At 43.0% G+C, this 24,892-nt stretch overlaps 2 non-coding genes across 2 annotated transcripts; one reads left to right on the top strand and one right to left on the bottom strand.

The window, feature by feature from the left end:
- The first annotated feature begins 812 nt into the window (after positions 1 to 812).
- Positions 813 to 884, top strand: trnae-cuc (transfer RNA glutamic acid (anticodon CUC)). Its single transcript has one exon. It is a non-coding gene; the product is annotated as a tRNA-Glu (tRNA).
- A 1,265-nt stretch (positions 885 to 2,149) lies between these two features.
- trnae-cuc (transfer RNA glutamic acid (anticodon CUC)) lies at positions 2,150 to 2,221 on the bottom strand. The gene has a single exon. It is a non-coding gene; the product is annotated as a tRNA-Glu (tRNA).
- Positions 2,222 to 24,892: the final 22,671 nt, after the last annotated feature.

Here is a 24,892-nt window from a genome sequence, read left to right as displayed (position 1 = left end):
ATAGTCAATGTTTTGAATTAACTGCATTGTTTGAATTTTGAGGGAGAAATATGGGAAACTTTTATGTTGAATGTTTCTTTCACTTATGGGTGGAATTATGGGGAAACTGGGAAGTTGTATATATTAACTATCGGTTTTACACGTTACCGACACATTTTAATTTATTTTATTTCACCTCGTCTTCAAATGGAGCAGCCCATCTATGCGTTTTAAAACTCAAATGTGGCCCTTGAAAAAAGTTTGCCCCCCCCCCCCTCTGTCACTGGAAGACTGGGTGTGTCGTCGCTTCATTCAGGTTTGACAAAGTAGAATTTAGCAGACACTGCCTTCTAGTGGATGATGTGGAACGTCCACACTTAAAGAAGCACAGTCTTGCCGTGTGTAATTTTATATTGAACCTCTCGCAAATATTACACCGTCACTTATGCCTCATTGTGTGCCACAAATAGCCGAACAACAAAAGTGATGCTCAGACACTAAAAGATCTTCATTGCCCAATAGTTTAAAAAATTAAACATACAAATGAGGGTAGTTCGAGCGTGTTTTTTTTTCTCCCCCTCTGCCTCCCTTGTTTCTTTCTGATTTTCGGGTTGAGTGAACGCTGGCGCGTTTTGGCTGCCGCTGCTCAACCCGTATTGTTTTGTGTTTTTTGTTATTGTAAAGTGTCCTTGGGTGTCTTGAAAGGCGCTTATAAATAAAATCTATTATTATTATTATTATTATTATTGTATTCTTCCCAGAAGCGATTAAATACGATTGAATATGTTTGTCTTTGGTTTTAAAATTGTCTAATGTCTCCCTATCAATGTAAGTCCCTGGTGGTCTAGTGGTTAGGATTCGGCGCTCTCACCGCCGCGGCCCGGGTTCGATTCCCGGTCAGGGAACTTATTTTGTGGCTGCCTCCAAACTGGAAAACTCTGTGTGTGTGTGTACGCGCGCGCGCCCCCCGCGCTTGTTTTATCTCCCACTCTATGCACGTACAAACGTAGATTGCCAAAAAACAGATTTTTACTTGCCTTATATACAACCCAACGTAAAACATGTAAATCTATCTGTCTGGTTTAGTTCTGAGTTTGAATTGAGCTGCTGTTACCGTTTCCAACCTTCATGGGATGACTCAAATATCTGATTGGCCACGGCTGCCACAAAAGGCTGCTCTACCTCTCCTGCAAGCCAAACTCCATACTCCCACCCCCCTCCCTCACCTCTTGCCTCTCCGAACTCAAAACATGGTTCACAACAAACTTTCTTAAATTAAATACTAATAAAACTGAAGTCCTCCTTCTTGGCACCAAATCCACTTTATCCAAAGTAAACAGTTTTTCCTTCAACATTGACAGCTCCCTAGTGTCCCCCTCCCCCCAGGTTAAGAGTCTGGGTGTCATCCTGGATAGCATGCTCACCTTCCACTCGCATATCAACACCATCACCCGCACTGCTTATTTCCACCTCCGCAATATTACCAGACTTCGCCCTTCCCTCACCCCCCGCACCACTGCTATTCTTGTCCACAGTCTTGTCACATCCCGCCTTGATTACTGCAACGCTCTCCTCTTCGGCCTACCTCAAAAGTCCCTTCATAAAATCCAGCTGGTCCAAAACGCCTCTGCTCGCATCATCACAAAAACATCTTCCCAGCAGCACATCACCCCCGTTCTCCAACAGCTTCACTGGCTCCCTGTTCAACATCGCATCAATTACAAACTGCTTCTATATACATATATGGCCATCCACAACCTGGCCCCTCCTTACCTATCCGACCTTCTCCAGGTGCATATCCCCTCTCGCTCCCTCAGATCCTCGTCCTCCCTCCGCCTGTCAGTGCCCCCTGCCCGACTGAGCACCATGGGAGCCAGAGCCTTCAGTCACGCTGCTCCAAAGCTCTGGAACAACCTACCTCCGGACCTCCAAAACTGCACACCTCTTTCCACTTTCAAGTCCCGTCTAAAAACACACCTGTTCAGGATTGCCTACAACACATAGCTCTTCCATTTCCTATGTTTTTATGATTTTATGTCCTGTTTTTATATAATATCTCGTTTACTAATTTTTACATTGTATTTTCTTATTGTCTGTACAGTGTCCTTGGGTGGCATGAAAGGCGCTTTTAAATAAAATGCATTATTATTATTATTATTATTAAAAGAAGTTCCCTGACCGGGAATCGAACCCGGGCCGCGGCGGTGAGAGCGCCGAATCCTAACCACTAGACCACCAGGGACTTATATTGATAGGGAGACATTAGGCAATTTTAAAACCAAAGACAAACATATTCAATGTATAATTGTTTTTCGAAAGAATAAAATGAGCCATACTGACGGTGTAATATTTGCGAAAGGTTCAATATAAAATTACACACGGCACGACTGTGCTTCTGTAAGTGTGGACGTTCCACGTCATCCACTAGAAGGCAGTGTCTGTTTAGCAACACATTAGTCACACTCAGTTCGTCTTGCTCTCACTCAAAGACTCTATAGTTTTAAAGACTATCAGATTTGGAAAAAATGTGGCATGGGATCTTTTGGGTCTCGATGTTTTGCTGTTGTTCATGGAAATGATGCTAACTAAACCCACAAAGGAGTATATCATGCGCACATGATAACCATCTCGTGGCCACAAATTAGCATTTTATGCACACATTATATCTTCATTGTCGTCACAGTTTTCTTCATGTGATGTATGGGGCTCTGCATTTCTCAAACTTATATTCTAATTATGACTTGACTAACGCTTTTAGGGGTGGAACTTCACGCAGATGGGAAATTAACGATCATGGCAGCAATGAGGTGAGCTGTGGTTTATTGTCGCTTGATGGCGCCACTGTCAAACGTTGTGTACATGCTTGTTGCATGGCATGAAGAGAAGAAGCGAGGAAACACAGCAGATGGCGCTATTGATACTGTATTACTGTAGATCTTACTTCTTTGATCCTGTTCCTGTCACTTGACTTTGTATTCATTATCACAGTCGGTGCTGAACTTAATTTTTTATTATTTTCTTTAAACGACATTGAATCTGCAAATCTCTCAGCCTTGTGGTTCTGACAGGTCAAACATTATTTGGATTGATGAACAATTCACTTGGATGATAGATACCACCCACCACCCCACTTTACAAATCAGCCTTTTTAACGCAATGAGAGTTGATTTCCGGTTCCGATTGGTCCTGAATAAGAAACTATTTTGAGCTGGAAACAAAAGTAGCTCAGCATAATTTTAAGAACAGCTCATAAATGTCTTTTTTTCATAAGATAAAGAAAGGTATAAGCGTGTGCTGATTGCATATCCTTGCCTGTTAAATACTACATACAAGTATTATTGATGCTATGCTAAGTTCCCTAGCAGATGCTAACGGCGTTATTATTAATAGCGCAGGGTTAGGGTTAACTCTTGGGTCAACATTGACGTAAGCAGTGACATTAGGATGCTTTACGATGACGTAATGACCTAGCGCCTACTTGGCTCTTTGCCGGTGGAAAACCAAAAACATTCTTCGTAAGAATTTGTAAAGCCCCAACTAAGCACAGCAATGACCAAGTTTTTTGGGGTGGAAAAGGGGTGTGATTTCTTTATCTTGATGACTGGCATGCGTCAAACACAGAGTTCAAAATGTGGGGAAAATATGAGTACCCGTAAAGACAATAAAACCATTTATATCTGCGGAGACATCACCAAACACAAACACCCACTCTCCCACCACTACCACGTTATGGCTGTTGCTCATTGTGGCGTGCATGTGTACACATGTGTATGCGTGTAGGCGACTCGGCTTGCGTGTGTGTGTCAGTGGCGTTCCGTCAGGGCCAGCAAGGCCTTCTCTGCTGGTCTAAACAAAAGTAAATTTAAAAAATTTACTTTTCTGAGAATAACATAAATTTAATTTGTTATTTTGTTTTCATAAATATGTCAACAAAATGATTCTCTGTATTCTTTACGTCATATTATTTCCACTTGTTATTTAAAATAACACTGAAAGCCACTCGATAAATAACTTATTTATTATGGTAGAGTTTTTAACCAATCATATTTCAGATAGCTTGTGTTGCCAGGTAAACTAAACTTGCTCGCGGCCTTCAGATTAAACAGAGCAGGTCCCTGTGCACTGTAAATGAACGGGCACAGTCAGCTTGCAATAGCCAATCAGATCACGAGTCTGGACACCGGGGCCAGCTCGAATGCCCTACGTCGACACTGGACGTGCGCGTTCGGTGATTGGATTAGCGCCTGCTAGAGGGAGCTGTTGCTGTATTTTGACCCAAAATGGCCGAAGGAGAAGACGTTGATCTGGTTGCAGGACTACTTTCCACACAATTTTCAAGACGGACCTTCCACTGGATTTACCAATTTAAGTTGTTTTACCAAGGCAGCAAGGAAACATCAGAGCACGGCTGGGCACTTACAAGCTACGGTGCGTTTAAAAACGTTTGGGGACACTCGCGTAAATCTGCAGCTCAGTGAACAGGCACTACATTGGTGAGTAAATTGATTTTATTTTACATTTCTTCTTGTTATTTTATTTCGTTAGTATTAATGGTCACGAAATAAAATGCAAAAATGTACCATATAAATCAGCTCACCTGCAATTTATAATGGCGCATTGTAGTCAGCTTCGTGCACTAAAATTCGTTCAATCTCAGCTGCTCAACATTTTCAGTTATTTGCTATTGTATAGCCTATTCTCAAAATGCAAATGATCTGTTAATTTTATTTTCAAAGAATAGTTTGTTTTGTTATTGTGTGGATGGTGTCTTATATGAAACTGCGACATTGCGCAATTTATTGGATAGACTTGTTTATGATCACACAGCGTAATTTGGGTGGCATTTTATTTAGTATTTTTTAAATATTTTTATTTTTGACAATATTTGTCAACTTAGTTTCCTCTTCTTAATTGTGAATGCATACTTGATGGTTTTAAATGCTCCTGAAATTAAGTGCTGCCTGACGAGCCTATATTGTGTTAATGTACTGTATGTGACATCACTGAAAGCCTAAGGTTGAAATGCACGGCCCGCCACTGGTGTGTGTGTATGCGTGCACATGCTGTAACGGGTTGATCGGGGTTGGTTCGCTGCTTGAAAAGAAAATCTTTGGTCAAAAAAAGTTGGGCACCCCAGATCTACGTTTCTCATTATGTTAGCATTAAGCTTGATCTTTTGGTGATTTTCTGACATCTTACGGGTCAAAACAGGAACGGAATCTGAATGAATTTAGATTTGAGTGCGTGTAAATTTTTATGCGCTGTCAATCTGAAATAATGTCCAGCACAAAGTTGGGGCAATTTGTCCTCATCTTGTGTGGTGTGGCTCACATTTTTTAAAATCTGTTCTGATGTAAAAAAAAAAAAAAAAAAAAAATCGGTATGCATGCACCACGCTTTTGCCATCGCATGCTGTGTTGTGCATTACTTTGTGATATTTGTGATTAAGTTTCACCATTGCATGCGTATGCCCTTGTGCTTGTGTTTTTGTGTGTATGCACGTGTGTGCGTGTGTTTGTCCTCGCATGTTGCGGATGACGGCGTCTTCCTGAGGCTGATCACCTCACTCTTCCCCGCGTCCTGTTTTTGTCTACGCCTCTGTCTATGTGGAAGTTGTGTGGGCACCCTCTGGATTGCCTCACCGCTGAAGCATGCCGGACCCTGTTATCCGGCTATCCATCTGTCTTATTGATTTTCTCCCGCGTCCCCCATCAACACCCCTCCCCCCACCCGCACCCTGTAGAGTTTCATCTTTCCTCTACTTTTCTGTTGGGCGAGAGAGAAAGAGAGAGAGAGAGGAGTCGTGAGATCAGAGAGGAGGGGGATATTGTGTGTGTGTGTGTGTGTGTGTGTGTGTGTGTGTGTGTGTGTGTGTGTGTGTGTTAGGGGGGGAGGGGAGCTTTGTTGGTAGCGTGGCTTCTGTACAACGGGTGGAAGAAATTTGGGGATGGTGCACATAGATTTGACTATAGTGAGAGAGAGAGAAAGACAGGACAATAGTTGGGAGTTGGATCTCTCTCTCTCTCTCTCTCTCTCTCTCTCTTCCCTCATTCTCAAGGGAGCATCCTCCTTCCCCCATCCTGCTCCGAGGCGCCTCTGCAACACACGCTCCACTCGCCGCCACCGCCATCCCCCCTTTTCCTCCTCCTCTTCCTCCCACTCTGCCTGCCGCTCCATCCGCCCGCCCGCCCGCCTGCCTGCCGTCTCGACTTCCCGGGGGGCCTGGGCAGTGCTGGCGGCGCAGTCGTGATTTGCAGGAGATTTGTCTAAGTGAGAAGCAATTAGTGCGCCTAAGCACTGCTAATGTATGCATGCTGGGGCCGTCCCCACGCCACCCCTCCGCAACCCCCCCCCCCCGCCCCCCTCCCCCTTTCGTCTGTGCCAGGTCCGGGCCAGCTCTGCGTCCAGCCCTCCCTTTAGCACTTTTTGTCTCGAGCCGTCACGTTGTCCCTGTTTTCTCCTTCTCATGACCTTGTGGCTTGGTTTCTTTTAGCATGCGGCAATTAGTGCACCACTCGTGCAGGAATTAAACGCGGCATGTTATGTTGAGTTTCTACCATCAGTCTCTTTAGATTTAAAGGTTAGGTGAGTTGTCGGTATAACTCAAATTCGGTTGCTTGTGTTGTTCCAGCATATTTACATGGGAGTTATGAAAGTATTTATCAATGGACCATCAATAGCACCCCTCCATAGCTGAAGTCAGTAGGCAGCCATCTTACATTGACACTGTTCCTGACTTATGTTGTTTTTTTTTTTTTAGCTGAAAACATTAAGTGAGTGTTTTAGGCTCTGGTCCCTGTATGAATGAACCCCACCGTTTGCATCGACCACTCACAGTATATGATCTCAGTATCGTGAAATGTGGCCGACAAAGGTTAGGTTAACATTTTAGTGCGAATTTAGTCCCTGTGGGCTTTGCTTTCATTGAATTGTTAATGTTTCTGACAACATGATGCAGACGAATCTTTGAGAAGCACTCACAGATATACCTTAGAAGAGAAAATTCTCAACGAGCATACTTAAGGAGGAAATGTTTATGTAGCGCTTCCCCCAGACTCCTGTGCAACCTCACTGCCATACACGGTGGTATTTTCGCCGTAGAGATGCAAATCGAGGTGAAAACGCTGCAGAGAAATAAATGTATTCAGGTTTGCCGGCGCTCCGGGAGTTTGGCAACCTAAGATTGCCGCTGGTGGCTTGACTTCCCCCAATGACGAGAAGGGGCATTGTTAGTCCTTTCATATCCAAGAATGTGATGGAAGCAGGAATGCACTTACTGGCTGAAATAAGTACGCCCTCCTGCCATAGGTGGCGCCGAGCATCCTTTCAGCAGAACCTCTTTGGCAGAACACAATCTCAGGCCCTACTGTAATGCAAAACATGAAAACATAACAGACATAAACCACCTTCCCTTTTGATTACATGTGAGCTTGGCAGCTTGGCATTCGGCATGTCGCTAGTTAGACGCTAGCACGAGAAACTACCAGCGTACAGCTTCTGTCAGGGCTGCTTCTTGTCTTGAGTAGAGCACAAACAGATGGACTCAAAATGTATGACATTGGTGATCCCAAAACAAAGTTCTTTACAGTAAGTTGCAAGCGATCGAAAATGGGGAAAGGAAGCAGGCGCCGACCAACCTCACTTCATAAAAAAAACACTCAGTCATTCACAGAGCTGACAGAAACGCTTGGTAATTCGGGAGAAAGTACTGTGGCACACCCAAAGTCTTTTCCACTTTGAATATGTCCAAGTGTCTTTAGGGGACACATTATGGAAAATGGATTTTAATTGTGAGTAACAAATTGTTGAATCTCCGGAGTGCCTCCCTAACCAGCAAATGTGAAATTAAAAAAGCATGTGACTTTTTTAAAAAATCTGTCATTGCTGAAAATGTGTCGGAGTGAGCAATTGGTAACAGTTTTAAATTGCATAAAATATTAGTAACAGATGCTCTAAGTCAGGGGTGTCAAACTCATTTTTTGTCGCGGGCCACTTCGCAGTTAGGCTTCCCTCGGAGGGCCAATGCAAAATCTCAACATTATTTATTACCCATGGCAATTTGAAATTTCGGTACAGTTTTCAGCAAGGATCATGAAAGGTGACACACATGATTTGCTCCTGTGGGCCACATAAAATGACGTGGCGGGCCGGATCTGGCCCCCGGGCCTTGACTTTGACACATTGCTCAAAGCCAATATTTTGTCACGGACTTCATGATGACTTTTGGCCCTCACTTTCACCTGGTTCCCATTAAGTGCATCATTTGACTGCACTAATCCATTCACACACTGGAAGCTAAACACACTTTGCATGCGCCTGCACAGCAAACGTGGAGCGTGGTAGGAGACCCTTTTTGAAACATGCAGGGCAAGAGAAGACTTGCTTATTCACGCGGGATCCTCTTTCTGGTGTGACTGCTCATCGCCCGAAGATGAACTTTGCCCTCTTTCTACGCGTTGACTCTTTCTTACTCCTTCAAAAAACAAGATTAAGTCTGCTCGTCTTGATATTGGGCTGACCGCCTTCCAGACGGAAGCCGACACGGGCCGTGGGTGGCTTTGGAACGAGGCGCTCGTTAATTAAAGATGGGCTAATTACCACTGCTTCTTAGCCGGGCTTTTACGGCGCTGATAAGAGGATAATCCTGCAGTGAAAGGCAGTGATCGAAGTGGTCTCTTCTAGACCGGGCCTCCTGCTCAGCTGGGCCGAAAGAAAATGCATGCCAACAACCCCCCCACGCCCCCCCCCCCCCCACACACACGCGCGCTTTAATTTCGCCGCACTCCTCTAAAGTATAGAATATTCAAGCAGGCTGCACTTCAGTGGAGGAAGCCTGCATGAAAGACTCAAAGACTTCAGCCATTGCTTGTTAGGCGGGGGGGGGGGGGGGTAGGCTTGTGAGGTTCCTTTTCAGCTCCATTAATTTACTCAGTTCAGTTTGGTTAAGAAAAAAGAAGCCCGATGGTTCATTGTGTGAAAGAATTAACGTGGAATATTGAATATAGCGCGGCGTGGGAACGCTACTGTGGCTTTTCTGCGGGACGGTAAGCGAGCAAGGATCCACTACACAACGCTGACACGCTGGAATCGCATGTGCTCATTTACTGGAGACTTGCAGCAGTACCGACACACATACATATTACACGTGTCGGCTCACATGTAAATAATCACTTTTACAGTCCATCTTGCAGTCACATGACTGAAAGGTTGCACGACCCGACTATCGTTCACGTGTCTCTAACCCATATTTTGTCACGGGGAGTTGGCCATTAGTGCTCACTGGGCTTTTCCCCCATATGCTTGGACGGCACAGATCTATAATTCAGGGGTGGCAGATGTCCCCATGCATTATTCATGAGTGCCGTTCCATGCCACGCTAGCGAGCCAGCCAGTCGCGGAACCATCGCAAGGTCTTTGCATAAAGCAGGACTTTTCAATATTGACCTTTTGAGTGCCCCTTTTCCCTGCAAATAGGTCAATTTTCATGTCATAGCTCGGTTGTCTCTGTAGCATGCAGGCGGCAAAATCGAATTAATCAGATCTTCATGTTATTTCCGATACATGGGCGATTGAGAAAATTGGCTCGGCTATTGTTTAGCCTCCGTTTCATAATTGTAAGACCATCTCAGTTGGGATGATGACGTGGAAGCCCCAAACCTTTCGAACCTACTCAATTATGAAAGCTCCAGCTGCAAGCCGAGCAATTTCAAGCACTTTTTCCAATCAATAGGGGGCAGTGTATAACCTCGCATTTGGGATTTTTCAACTCTTCTAAAAAAAAAACAACAAAAAAAAACAGGCGGAAATGCCAGCTTCCCTCGCATGGGCTGAGGGTAAAAATCTCCCTTTACCAGAAAATGCATGTTCCACTCTGTCACGCTGTCAAGCTTTGGGTCGTGACTGAAAGAATGACATCACTGTGGCTTGAATGAGCTTCCTCTGGGTGGCACGTCTGGACTGCTGATCCCTCATGCCGTCACAGGATGTAAAGCACTGGGGATTGTGTGTCGTCCCAGTTTCCCCGACTCTGCCGGGCCAACAACTCCAAAGAGAGACAGTTAGAGCCATAAGTATAGACGCAGGCCTCCGTCATGTCTGCCACTCCTTTGCTTCACTGCCCAGACTGGAGTAACACTGCACGTCCCAGTGCCCAATTACGATTTAGTGCGTACATCTGATTTTTAAAAAAAAATTCTGTTCACATATATTTTTATGTCCTTAACAATGTCAGTGTTTACATTGACTGAACATATGCAACAACTCGATGGCACTTGGGACCAAAATGCAAAATAACAACGTCACAAGCGTCAGCACTGGGCAACAACAGCAAGGACCTAAACAATAAAACATGAATGATGATTTTGAATATTAGAATAGAATAAAGATTTGAGCAATTCCAATGTTTCAGCAGGAAAGTCGATAGTAGCGGCAAACATCAACAATAATTCCAAATTTTAACATATGTATGTGTTCAGATCACCAGGCAGTAAGACTGAGCAGAATAAACATCAGTCAATAGTGTACGTGTAGCAACTGTACATGAATAATAGATAATATGTATGCATATGTGAAGGGCAAATTGTATCGAAATAAATAGATGATATATTTGCTGACGTCGGGTGGAAACCTCGCATCTCCCAAAGCCTCACTTTTCACCAAAATTGACTTCAACACCAATGGGTAAAATATGCCCATGTCATGTACGTCTCTATATGAGTGCCACCCAGTGTTCAGGCGGCGACACCAGAGTCGAATTAAACGCTGCCTCAGGACAGAACAGGACAACAAACTTGTGTTTGTGATTAAACGGCAGTGGTTAAAGACTTTCTGTATTTATTTTGATTAATTTATTTTAATTCAATTTAGTGTATGGTCTTTACAAAATATATATTTGATGAATAAATGGGGCGGCCCGGTGATCCAGTGGTTAGCACGTCGACCTCACAGTGCAGAGGTTCAATTCCAGCTCTGTGTGGAGTTTGCATGTTCTCCCCAGGCCTGCGTGGGTTTTCTCCGGGTAGTCCGGTTTCCTCCCGCATTCCAAAAACATGCATGGCAGGCTGATTGAACACTCAAAATTGTCCCTAGGTGTCAGTGTGAGCGCGAATGGTTGTTCGTCTCTGTGTGCCCTGCGATTGGCTGGCAATCAGTTCAGGGTGTCCCCAGCCTACTGCCCGAAGACAGCTGGGACAGGCTCCAGCACCCCCCCACGAACCCTTGTGAGGATAAAGTGGATCGGAAAATGAATGAATGAATGAATAAATGGGGGAAAAGATAATAGAAAATAGATACTGTAAAGGAAAATAGAAAAAGGAAAAAATGTGCTGGGTTATAGTGTATATATTCTATATAATCTTTAAAATTATCCGTCATTAAATAAAATTATGTATCAAAAGTACTAGTGCTATCGCTTCTTATTATCTGTATTGGTGATAATACGGAAGAGTTGAGTTCTCACACTGGCATGAGTCTGAAAAAAAGTGGTACAGTATTGAACATCCCTAGTATACGTGAAGGGCCTTGGATCGGTAGATTTCTGATTCATTTCTGATTCATGTCCAAATTAGGAAGAGGCCTGATTTCAATTGTGCAATATCCAACGAAAGGTGTTTTACACTACCATGTGAGTAAAATCAGTCAAAACTAACATTTCAGAAGAGAATGGCAAATTGCAAATTCGACTTCATGTGCTTTGTGACTACAAAAAGAGCCATCCAATTTCAATCGGGATGGGGTAAAAATCGGATTTAGGCTAGCAGTCCAGTTTGAACGAGGCCTAAATGCTACGACCATACTGGTTTCCTTGACTTGCAGCAGAGTTTCACAGAAATTGCTAATAGCAACAAAAACGAAACAATAACAAAAGAAGGCTTCCTCTCAAGAGTAACAACAATAGCAACAGTTGCCCATTGTCAATTGCATCAGGAGGAATTCATCTCTTATTGGCCTTTGCATTTTGTTTGTCCAGGATGAACCATTCATTCGTGCGCTGAGGGTTCTGGACACATTGAAAACAAATCTGAACTGCGGGGATCGCCTTGTTTGCGTTTCAAGCTCTTCATCAAGCTTTATTCAAGGCAGCGCTCGTAGGCTGGAATATTCCTGCTACATGGTGGAGGAAGCGCGTGCGTGTGCGTGTTTGTGTGTGTGTGTGTGTGTATGGTGAGGCGTCTGCACTGTAAATCACACCTACATATACCTGGAGGAGACGGCAGCTTTGTGCGCCGCTACCCTCACATTTGTACGTGTATAGAGTGGGAGATAAAACGAGCGCGAACACACACACACACACACACACACACACACACACACACACACACACACACACACACACACACAAAACCGAGATCACAAGCTGCCGCCAGCGCAAAGCCTGTCCGGCGCTGAACTGGCAACCCGATACCTCCTCCGGAGCCTTGTGGATGGGTCGAGTGGGTGTGGGAGCAGGCTTCCATAAAGTCTGTCCCGCCGGTTGGCAGTAACCTGAGCTCCAAGCAGACAGCCGCGGTGCCTCACAGCCAGGAACTTTGTGTGTGTGTGTGTGCGTGTGTGTGTGTGTGCGTGAGCACACACGAGAGACGTGCTGTCACACGTTGGGATGAGGCATATGTGCGTGCAGTACGCAGACCAACATAAAAAAAACTCACCTTGACTTCCCTGTCACTAAACTTACATCATTTCAAAATGTCTTCCTTTTTCGCCCTCTGTTGCTCTCTCTCCCTAATTTTGAGGACACAAGCTTCCCTCTTTAAACTCCCACCCCCCTTCCCCTTCCCCTCCCCTCCTTTTTTTTTTTTTACCCTCAGCGAGCTTCGACGTGACCGCCATCCAAAACATCTAAGACGTCAGCGAGCAGAAAAACTGCCGTCAGCTGCCATATTGCTCGCTGTGGCTGCCAGGATGCTGGCCTTTATGGCTATGCACGCAGCGTGTTTGCCGAAGGGACCGTGGGGGTGGGGGCGACGGGCTGAGGGTGACGGCCGCTTGCCTCTGGGCTGGCAGAGGGTCAGAAACCCCTCTCCGCCCCCCAACATCCCCCACTCCCAGCCCCCATCCGCGTTTTGTGGTGGGTGAGGAAGTTAACTGAGCCACAGCAGAGCCAAGATTCTTTGCTGAGATATTGACAGGTTGGAACCTGAGGGCTCCTGCAGGATAGGAACACACTGCCAGAGGCTTGGTTAGCGCACCGCCTGGCTGCCTCGCAGGGAGGGAGGCGCGTGAGAGGGAGCGAAGGGATGAAGGGGCGAGTTGGAGGCGAGATGGAAAGAGTGGGTGAGCCAGGGGTCTCATGGGGAGTCCGACATGAGTTGGAAGGTTGCAAACTGATGACGTTTGGATGATGTTCGTTACAGCCCAATGTGGTGATTTACAACAGGCAATGCCTTCAGTATTTCATGTGCGCGGTATAAATCTAATCCACAAAAGTCCTCGCGTACACACTCCAAAATTCACCCACTCTTTCTGTAATGACCTACGATGCTACCCGATGGCGCCAAAGCCCTGGCAAACTGGAACGTAGAAATTGGTGAGTGGCCCTGGCGGCAGAGAGCAGTGTGAGGCGTGGCTCAACGTGGCGTGGAACTAAACATTTGACCCCGCCCACAATGGATTTTAACAGCCTCCCATTTTTTTTTTGTTGTTGTTCATGATTTCCATGGCGGTTTTATGACATAGCGTCGTATGACACCACGTTTGCTTTTTTAACACTTTATTGCGCATTGAAAATGAAAAACTCAACCCACATTTCATTTGGGGGTGGAGCTAAGTGAACTGTTGGACGCAAGTGGTCGTCACCACCATTTCGCTTCCATTCTGGTTGAGCAGAGGGTTGTAGAGCCACGGAAGAAAGTGATTTTTGGGGAGCGGGAAATTCACATCCCAAAAACATGGACTTCCAACCCTTTGAAGATATTGACTATAAGCCATTCGATCCCGAGAACAATTTGGACCCAGACAACAACTTCTTCCAGAACAAACAAAGGGTAACAAACTCTGACTATTACCTGGATGAACAATTCAACACTAATATAAAATTGGAAAATGCACTTTAGACAGTAGAAGTCTCTATAAAAACTTCACAAAAATCAAAGAATACCTGACTAAATTCAATAAATTTAAAATAATTGCCATATCAGAAACTTGGCTTGATGAAGATAAAACAACTGAAATGGAAATAGAAGGTTATGAAATGTTTGCAACTAATAGGGAAAACAAAAAAGGAGGGGGGGGGTGTTGCAATATATGTAGACAAAGCACTTAAATGCAGTAAAATCGAGAGATTGACAAACACAATAGAAAACCTAATGGAATGTCTAACCATTGAAATACATAATAAAAAGGCATCAAATATCATCATAAGTTGCATCTATAGGACACCAGGATCATGTATTGACACATTCAATAAAAAACTAACAGATATGCTCAGTTACAACAACGATAAGAAAACACGAATATTTGGTGACTTTAACATTGACTTATTAAACCCAAATGGACACAAAAAAACAACCGACTTCATAAATACTATGTACAGCAACAGCTTTTTCCCAGTAATCCTGAAACCTAGCAGAATAACAGTTGACACGGCCACATTAATAGATAACATATTTATAAATAAGATTGATCATAAAATGGAAAGTGGACTTCTCATTAATGACATAAGTGATCACCTACCTGTTTTTGCAGTTTTTCATAATTATTTTGATAGAAAAGCTAAGTCAACAACTCACATAACAGAAATAAGACTAAGAACCCAACGCTCCACCGATGCCTTTAAGCAAGACCTAGAAAAACAAAACTGGACCGAGGTCTACTCAAACGAAGACCCAAATACAGCGTTTGAAGTATTTCAGTCTACCATAATCTCCTTATATGATAAACATTTTCCATTAACTAAAGTCTCCAAAAAGTATAAAGACCCAAGTAAGCCATGGATAACGAAAGGCATAGAAAACGCATGTAAAAAGAAAAACAATTTATATAAATTGTTTTTAAAATTGAGAACTGAAGAAGCAGAAAAAAAAATAAGACCTATAAAAATAAACTAGTAAATATTATAAGAACCAGTAAAATCATTATTTGTTTTTATTAGTCCCCCAGTGTGGACTAATAAAGGATATCTTATCTTATCTTATCTTATCTTAAAATAGATCATTATCATGCACTATTAGAGCAGAATAAAAGTAACACACAAGAAATATGGAAGATACTTAACCAAGTAATCAGAAATAGTCCTAAAAAATGGATTATCCAGAGTATTTTATCAAAGGCAAAAATACTATTTTGGAAAAAACTGCAGAAATAGCAACTGAATTTAATGAGTATTTTGTCAACATCGGCAGTAACCTAGCAAAACAAATTCCTGATCCAACAAACTTGTTTGAAATAGATAGATATGTAGAAAAAAACTCCTCCACGATGTTCCTTACTGCTGTAAAACAGGAAGCATCAAATATTATAAAAACTTTTAAAAATAAAAAGTCAACTGATTGCTTTAATATTGATATGACAATAATAAAGCAGATTATAGAATATGTAGTGCGACCTGTCATTCAAAGCTGGTATCTTTCCATCAAAAATGAAAATTGCTAAAGTTATTCCAATCTATAAAAGTGGAGAAAGACATCGGTTTACAAATTATAGACCAATATCACTACTACCACAATTTTCAAAAATATTAGAAAAACTATTTTCTCGCAGACTTGATAGCTTTATAGAAAAGCATGCGCTGTTAAGTGAGAATCAATATGGCTTCAGGGAAAAACGGACCACCTCAATGGCAGTTATGGAGTTTGTGGAAGCAATAGCCACTAATATAGACAACAAAGAATTTACTGTTGGGGTTTTCCTAGATCTAAAAAAAGCTTTTGACACAATAGATCACAGTATATTATTGAAAAAACTAGAAAGATATGGCATTAGAGGTGTAGCTTATAAATGGATAAAAAGTTACTTAGAAAACAGATATCAGTACGTGCAACTCAACAATAAAAAAACGAATCAACTGAAAATCACTCACGGAGTTCCTCAGGGGTCAGTGCTTGGTCCAAAACTATTCATCTTATATATAAATGATATCTGCAAGGTCTCAAAACAATTTAAATGTGTCCTATTTGCTGATGATACAACTTTCTACTGTTCTGGAATAAATCTGAAACAGCTCCTGACAACCGTAGAAAACGAATTAAACAAATTAAAAAACTGGTTCGACAGAAATAAATTGTCACTTAACCTGAAAAAATCGAAGTTAATTGTTTTTGGCACAAGACCAATCAAACACCAAGCTAAAATTATGGTAAACTCAATTGAGATGTAAGAGAAAGAGCGTATGAAACCAAGTTTCTCGGATTAGTAATAGACTCAAAACTATGTTGGAAGCCACATATCGATAACGTAAAAAGAAAAATAGCCAAAACCGTAGGGATCCTCTACAAAACCAAGGAAGTGCTAAATAAGAGATCTTTGTACACATTATACACTTCATTATTATTACCATATATGACCTACTGTGTGGAAATATGGGGAAATGCCCGCAAAACAAACACACTCCCTATTCTCAACCTACAAAAAAAAGCAATTCGAATTATTAATAGATCAAAATATACGGAACCCACAAATCCACTATTTATCAAATTAAATACGATGAAATTTTATGACCTGGTTGACTTTAAAATCGCCCAATTAATGTACAAAGCACACAATAACCTGCTCTGCCAAAACATTCAGAGGTTTTTCGAAATTCGAGAAAGCAGCTATGATTTAAGAGGTACCAACTTATTCAAAAAATTCAAAACAAGAACAAACATCAAGCAAAGAAGTGTATCTATCAAAGGTGTTAATCTGTGGAATAATCTCGAAACGGACCTGAAAATGAGTAAATGGCTTGCTGAGTTCAAAAACTAATTCAAAAAAATAGTACAAACAACCTACATCAATCAGAGTTAAAATGATAAATTCAAAACATTAAATATAATGATAAATCAGAACTAAGTTGATAAATAGAGAAAGGTATATAAATATCCATTATGAATACAAGAGAAAATTGACACAAGAGTGTCAGGGTGTGGAAGTATATAATCCCGATACAAACCAAAAGTTGTAAAAATATCACGGTTAAGGGTAAAGTATGAGCCTTAATGGAGACTTCTTTCTTCTTACTTTTTTCTTTTCTGATTGATATAAAAATGATTTATTAGATATAAACACATAACGGGGTAGGACTAGATAAGTTTTTTACTTCTTCCTACTCCCTTGAACATAATAACTGTGTTGAATGAAGATTGATTTCTTTCTTTTTACTTTTTTTATCTACCTTGTTTTCTGTCAAATTATTACTGTATATATGTTTTATGTTCAATAAACAAACAAACAAACAATTTCAGGGGGGTTCAGAGCGTAGCCTTCCTCCGTCTTCGGGTGGGGGGGGGGGGCGTGTCCTGACTGTTGCTCGTGCCAATGCTCCCCGCCCTTTTTGGAGTCCTTGGGGACTTCATTGCTCACGTGGGCAATGACAGTGAGATCTGGAAGGGCGTGATCGGGATCCCCGATCAGATCTCGAGTGGTATTTTGTCATTGGACTTTGGTCCATAACAAACATCAGAGATGGGCACTTCGTCCTGTTTTGCGAGTCAGTCCTCCGTCCACGACCTGGGTCATCGTCCCTGCGTCCTTTTTCGTGTAATAATCATCCTCTGTCCTTTGAAAGCACTTCAAGATAGGAGTACATACTATGCAACGGTCGCAAAGATGTTCGGTCGATAATGGCTAAGAGTTTTAATGGACAGAAACAGTTTTTCTTTGTTCAAAATTTCTTCGCAGCAAGAAAATCTGCAACCGTTTGTAATCTTTTAAACTACCCGGATGAAAAACCAACGTTGCAACGTGCGCAAACACGCGCAGCTCAGTAAGATACCCCGAATAGCGCTGCTGAAAAACTGTGCCCCCCTCCATTATTCAAGTTACCCATCCTTGGTTTAGATGATGAATAATGGCAATGAGAAACATTTTCAAGGGAACGTCATCAATTTTCGTCTTGATTTTTTCACAATTTGCGTCAGGGTTTCAGTCCATATGCGCTCGTGTCGAGATGTTTGGCTGTTGCGCAATCCGTGCAGCGCTCTGTGACGTGGAGAAAAATATAGGTCCTGTGGTTCAGGGTTAGTCGCCATGGTAATGGTTGACCAGGTCAAAAGGTGAGTAGCTTAGCTAAGGAGGCTGCTGGCAGCTCTTTGTTGATTTTTTTATTTTTTTTTTTTTTAGATAGCGATGACCCTGACCTTCACGCAAATCAATACTGCCTCCTTAAACGTTCATTTGTCCTTGTTCACACTCACACCAGACAGAGTGGGGGGGAAAAATGAAGGCTGTCCCAGAATGAAAACAATGCGCTAATAAAAAAATAAGTCACGGAAATATGTCATGTGTGTGGATTGTCTATCCAGAACAGAAATCTTAAGAGAGATTTAATGCTTGAACTGAACTTTTGTCCTTGGAATTTAAACTTTGGGCAAATGTAGGTGCATACTCTCGCAGGAACACACACCCCAAAAGTGGCCGGGAGCATGACACATTCCACAGAGCACAGACCACTAGGAACGTGGGACACACATGTACTGACAAATTTGAGTTTTTTTTTTTCCTTTCCTACAATCAAAGTCCCGAGTCTCGGATGCCTCTAAAGAATTCTTCTGAGTACTTTTTTTTGGGTGGCATGGGCTGCATTAAAGGTGATTCCTCACCCACCAGCGTGAAAAATGGTCAAGCCCGGAATCTGAAATGTTGATCAGTAATTCCAATTGTAAATCCTTTTGTAAGTGTGTGTGTGTGTGTGTGTGTGTGTGTGTGTGTGTGTGTGTGGTCAACACAGAGTTTGACCGAGCCACAGACTCAATAATTGTGACACGTTGGTGCCCGGCACAAGTAGAAGAGCAACTGTGTCAAGTGTATACTTGAGGTATTGATAGAGAAATCTCCGAGAAAATCTCTGACAGGTGTACATTTTGCAAAGTGTTATTGTTGTTGTGCGTAGTCAGTAGAAGTGTGTATTTGTCATAAAAGTACAACTGAGATCTTGGATATATGCCGTTGGTCCCCAATTGAAGAGGTATTGAGCAATACAAACCCATGATGGACGTGCAATATGCTGTAATTGGCGTCACGGCGCTTGTACATTTCTAAACACGTGTTTATTTCGTCATCTAAAGCCATTCCTGAATTTTGTTTGAGCTGGTTTATGGAATACTTTTCAGATGTAAGAGGTGTCACAAAAGCAAAGTCTATCACAGTTCTGTTTCATATCGTTGCCTTTGGGCCAAAGCTGAAAATGACTCTCGTGACAATGTCATGTTCATGTTTGAACAAACATGCTGTTGGGGGTTTCCTGAAAAGTGATGATTTTCAAGGTACAAGGATTCTGCGTGATCCTGTGATCTGTTTTGTTTTACAAAAGCATGATTGCTCTAGCTTCTGGGAGAAACGTTGACATTTCGTAAATCTTTGTTACACAGCCAATGACTAAAAATGGAAAAAAGACAGAATAGATTTATAAATAAAATGCAACTGATTAAGGGCGGCCCGGTGGTAAGCATGTCGGCCTCACAGTGCAAGAGGTGCAGAGTTCGATTCCGACTCCGGCCTCCCTGTGTAGAATTTGCATGTTCTCCTGCGTGGGTTTTCTCTGGGTACTCCGGTTTCCTCCCATAGTCCAAAAACATGCATGGCAGGTTGATGGATCATTCTAAATTGTCCCTCGGTGTGAGTGTGAGCGCGGATGGTTGTTCGTCTCTGTGTGCCCTGCGATTGGCTGGCAACCGGTTCAGGGTGTCCCCTATTGCCCGAAGACGGCTGGGATGGGCTTCAGCACCCCCCGTGACCCTTGTGAGGATAAAGCGGACCAGAAAATCGATGGATGGATGGATGGAATGGAATGGATATTCATTTCAATGGAAAAATGAAAAAGTCTCGAGTCACAAGCGGAGTCACGTAACCAACTAAGTACATAAATTGAGGTACCGCTTTATACTAAACCCAAAACAAAAGTGCCTCTCTTGCACTTATATGCAAAGTGAATTAAAAACATAGCTTTTTGTAACCATGTTAGCCTTTTTTTTTTCCTTGGTGTTTCCATTTTTTGGGGTGTTTCAGATGTGCACCATTCACCAGGTTGGCACAATACAATCCACCTTTTTATGTACGGCATTTTCACAACAGCTGCGGATGTAACGAAGCACCGTCAACTCAAAGATTGTTCTGCGCGCTATTCATGTAGGGACTCGTTCCAATACAGGAAATCCTTTTCAAAAGCTCCTTCCTGTCACCTCTCTTCCTCTTCATTGCGGTGCTTTTGCGTCTTTGGATGCTTTCACGCCCTCGTTACCACTTTCACTACCCACAATCCTGTGTGTGACCCGTGAGGTTGCTCTACTCCTCTGCAGAGCTGCAAGGCTTTGTGGGCAGTATTATTATTATTTTTTTTTTTTAGTTTAGTTTTGTTTCTTTCTTCATTTTGGGTCACCATCTTTCCACTCGCCCACAGAGGGAATCACCTTACTGAAAAACTTTGTGGTTGCGCTTCAGCATTTGTGTCATGACTCACTATGCCGTTCGTTCAAATTTTTTTAAATTCACATGATAGCTGTGAGGGTTTCGCGTGTGCAATCACTGACTTGTTGTACGGTAACTTTTTTTTTTTTTTAATTATACATACACACCACCAAAAAAAGCACCAAAAACAACAGATGCTGAAATCATGATAATTTACACACATATATCAGTCGGTGAAGTATCATCGAGCAAACACCTTCACTTTCCCTCTCCGTTATGAGCCTGTCAGGGGTCTTCAAAAGGGGGTGGGGGGAGGGGGTACTTTATTTTAGATGTATTATATAAAAAAAAATTCCGATGGTTGGTTTAAATATTAAAATAGTACGTAAACATCACTTGTGTGTTATGAATAAAGCCTAAATGGAATTAATTTGATGAGCTGTTTCCTTGAAAGGAATGGACTGGTCAAAATTCATCTCCAAGTATTCGATTAGTCAGTGAGCATAAAGCATAAAAGTGAATTGAATTTCCTGAAGAAAAAAAAAAGGTTAAAGATGATTAAAAGAATAAAAATAATGACATATCCTGGAGGCTGCCATATTGGAAATTTTGGATATATTTTTATCACATTTTGTCTGCGCCTGCATTTCTTGGCTCCAAAACATCATCCGGTTTGAGGCCTGCAAAATTTTCTCAAAATTATATTTACATCCTTTTTTAAATAAATTTAGCTTCGCTTCTAGACAAGAAAATAACGTTTGGTGCTATACACAGTGTGAATTTAAGAAATAAAAACCTTTGATTCTATTAACAAAAAGTTTATTAATTACATTGTCATAAATGTATTAGTAAAACCCTTCCTTGCTTTAGTTCCATGGGATCAACCAGCGGAACCAAAAATCCTCCACATCGTTAGAAAGTCACTCCTCAAGTGAAGTGATGGATTTGCAAATCTGCTCCACAAAGACAACAAAATATTTAGAGCCTTGAGCCCACGCAGAAAAAAAAATGGCAGCATTTGAGCATAATGATCACCACGTCGAGCCCTGGGTGGATTAGATGCCAGGTATCTATAGAAGAATTTTAAATCATGATGATTTTGCACTCTAGTGATTAATTGAGCATAAATCAGTCAAACCTTGGCTTGAATTCTCCCACTTTTTTTGATTTACTGTGTTCAAAATTTTTGTGAGCCACTGCTGTCTGCTCGTCAACCCTGCCCCCATCTATCTCTCGAGGCGACGTCAAAAGATCGTGAAGATGACGATATCATCGCCCTCCCGTGTTCATCGTCAAGCTTTTGAGCCAAATGCTACGTGATTTGAAATTCCTCCTTCATGTGGTCTATTTCGTGTTTGTATGTGGGTCTCTAAGTCACGCGGTGGATCGTCTCCAGGGTTTGGCTTTCGTAGCGCTGGGAGAGCTGCATCGTGGCCGGCTGTCCCTGCGTGAAGCAGCAGCAGCAGCACAGGAAACGCGTCAAAGCGCTGCGAGCTAACTGATGCCAGATGTCTGAAGTGAGCTGCCGGGGGGACTCTCGACGTGGAATTAGAGTGTCAACTGGGGAAGTTCGCTTCCTCCTGTTTTGCTGTCGCTCTGAGCTTGTCGTTTGTCTTCAGCTTGTTTTCCTTCTGAAGAGGCCGCTGAAAAAGCACACCGCCAACAGACTTGCACGCATGAAAAACGACAAGTTTGTTTACACTCCGGGTTGTTCGGTGTGCAAGTCAACGAAGATGCGCAACCCCCCCCCCCCCCCCCCCCCCCAACATGGCGGTTGACCGTCCTCGTGTGACGGGACGCTCGATGTAAGAATATTGTCTGGGACCCAGGCCCTCAAGTGTCAATTTTTCCCCTAAGATAAGGTTCAGATGCCAACGGGGCTGAAGTCAATACATTCAAGTACACAATATGGTTAATAGTCCAACCTAGTGGTATCATGATTATATATATTGTATACATGACATAACTTCCACTACGCTTTGACTGCAAGTCAGTGTCCAAATTTTCACATGGCCTTGGCTTCCGGCCTTCGTTTCCATGGAGTCGGGCCCGGATTGAGGGCTGCGACAGAGTAACTTTCGTCGTGGACTTGGCTCTGCTTTCCTTCGACAACACTCTTCTTCTACACTTCAACGTCTTTCCAACCAGCAGAGCGCATTGCCGCCATCTTGTGGCGATACAGAACACAGTCAAGTGAGAGTCGCTCGACCCGTTGAAAATTCCCCCGGGTTTATGCCGTCCACAAAGACGCTATGAGGAGGAGCCTTTGGAGGAACCCAGCCCATGAGGGGGTCATTTGAAGGCCGCAGCCTACGAATCTGGACAGAGTTCCTCTTGCATGAGTCATCAGCTTGTATTTTCTATCAGAGTTCATAGCACGCCCACCCCCAAAAGTAAAAAAAATAAAATAAAAATTAAAAAAATACAGTGAATCCTGGTCAATGCGGGGGACGCATTTCAGCAGGATTGACTGAGAAGCGGCCTTTCGCTGTGATGCTGCACACAAATGGAATAGGTTGCCATTGGAAGTGGAGTCACCCCCAAGTACTTTGAATGAATGCTTTTAGATCCTGATTCAAAAAACAATGTCTTTTTTCCTCCTCACGATTCCTTAGATGAAGGTCTTTTAAGAGTCAAATTCAATCGACGGTCTTTTAGTCATTTCAAAAACAGATCCATTGAATTTATTTCCTTTACTTTTAAATGTCTTTAAATCTCTTGATTCCAAATGTGCTTAAATGTTCTCAATATGTGTTGTTTTAGTCATTTTAATCAGCTGCTTTTGTTCTCTCTGCTTTGAAAATGCCTCCGGTCGTTGTGTTTGTTAATAATTTTAGATGTCGTGTGACAGACTTTGAGTGGTGCCGGTTATGACATGTGCTTTATAAATAAAGTTGCCTTGCCTAATCTTATGAGGCCATGAAAAAAAAAAAAGGGAAAATTCAAAAATCAAATAAATGGCGGTTTCGGCGATTAATGAGTGGCTAGTTTTGCCCAAGAAAACATTGCAAATGCTCATCATGACTATGCGGCGTCCGCTGTACTCTGCACGTTCGTGTGAAGTTAGCAGACTCACAGTCATGTTTCGAGACCGAACAACTTGTATTTCAGCCGTTATCCCGGAAGAGATTGTTTGACCTTGGCGATTTCACTGCATCCCAAAGCGCCCGTTGAACACCGTTGTATGACTCTCCCCATTAGACTTGCTGTGATATGCACTTATTATTAGGTGTGACCAGAATAGAAAAGCTTATCTCATGCAAATTAACTCTTATAGGCTGGAATCTTCTGCTGCTTCACTTCTTTCAACCTCAGCCGCCCCCCCTTTTCCTCTTTGAAAGCGTCCATAGTGGGAGATGGCCTGCTTTCTATGCCTGGAAGCGTCGCCTGCCCTCCTCCGCTTCACTACCCTCTGACTTTCTCAGTATAGACACACACACACATACACACACATGCGCATTTAGGCACATGCGCGCACACACACAGGCCTATACTGATTCAGTCATGCACAACAATCATACATGGCACATGCACACACATGACGCCCTGTGCGCCGGCAGACGCCGTACGTGCAGGACTCCAGCTGAGCCTCCGGTCCTGCCAATGCGGCCTCGCCTCGCGTCCGTCTTATCCCTGCGCCATGGCAACAACACCACGCACACCTCAAGCGGGGGAAAAGGGATGCGTTATCAAAGCTTTGTACTAGATAGATGCGCTCGTAAACACCCCTAAATCCCGGTGAAAGCGGCTGACTTGTATGTGCGGATGTAAGACATGCAGGGGCAGTAAAATAGAAGCCATCAGTGTTTGGCCGGGGCAATTTTTCTTTGTTGATTTGAGGTGAATTTACTAAAGCCAGAAGGTCCTGAACGTTTCTGTCTGAGAGTGGCTTTCAGCAGGCTGTTAGTCTTTTCATCACGCGCGCACACACACACACACACACACACACACACACACACACACACACACACACTGTCCCCTCTGACCTGGGCCATTTCCTGCCCCTGGCTGATCTATTGGCTGACGCCTGCCCTGCGACTGCAGAGGAAAAAGAGGAGGGGAAAGAAAGTGTGTGTGTATGCGTATGCGTGTGTGTACACGCACGCTTGCGGCCTGTCCCCGCGAATCGATATCCGTCTCGTATCCGTGAGCTGCGCCTGACCCCTGATTGACCTTGCTCAGCGGTGCCAGCCGCCGTTTTGTTTTTCCGTCGGGCTTTGAAAAAACGTGAGAGGCACATCAAGTTTGACCCCCCCGCCGGGATGAGACCATTAGATTACACTTTGCTATGATTGCAGACTGCATCTCGATCTACGTTCAATTAAAACAACCACAGAAAAAGACAGCAGACCAAAAAAAAGGAAATAAAAATGGC

Source organism: Hippocampus guttulatus, chromosome 1 (genome assembly GCF_054856545.1).
Source record: "Hippocampus guttulatus isolate MCC_2025c chromosome 1, RoL_Hgut_1.0, whole genome shotgun sequence".
NCBI classification, from domain to species: Eukaryota; Metazoa; Chordata; class Actinopteri; order Syngnathiformes; family Syngnathidae; genus Hippocampus; species Hippocampus guttulatus.
This window is presented reverse-complemented; position numbering and strand designations above follow the sequence as displayed.